Here is a 348-nt window from a genome sequence, read left to right on the forward strand (position 1 = left end):
CTAAGGCTGCTCAATAATTGACTGCCATCTTAGTCTACCTGCCATTTATTTTGTTTTTATTACTGCTAGGTGTTAGTTTTCAAGCCATATTTGCGATGATTCCTACTGACACATGATATTTTAATTTCAAGTCACGACATACTTTGAGGAGCTACTTTATTATTCACACTTTCCTTATTATGTAGTCGAAATAAATACAAAGCTCATCTAAAGCATTATGGTATGTCTCTGTTTGTGTCCAGAAGGAAAGAAAAGTACAACGTATGTGATTTGCAGTTGGCTGCATAAAAACTGTAAAAACACCATTATTTACAACCACAATGCAATTCCCCAGGGCATTAAATGCTC

This window comes from Amphiprion ocellaris, chromosome 5, assembly GCF_022539595.1.
Source record: "Amphiprion ocellaris isolate individual 3 ecotype Okinawa chromosome 5, ASM2253959v1, whole genome shotgun sequence".
In the NCBI taxonomy this organism is placed as follows: domain Eukaryota; kingdom Metazoa; phylum Chordata; class Actinopteri; family Pomacentridae; genus Amphiprion; species Amphiprion ocellaris.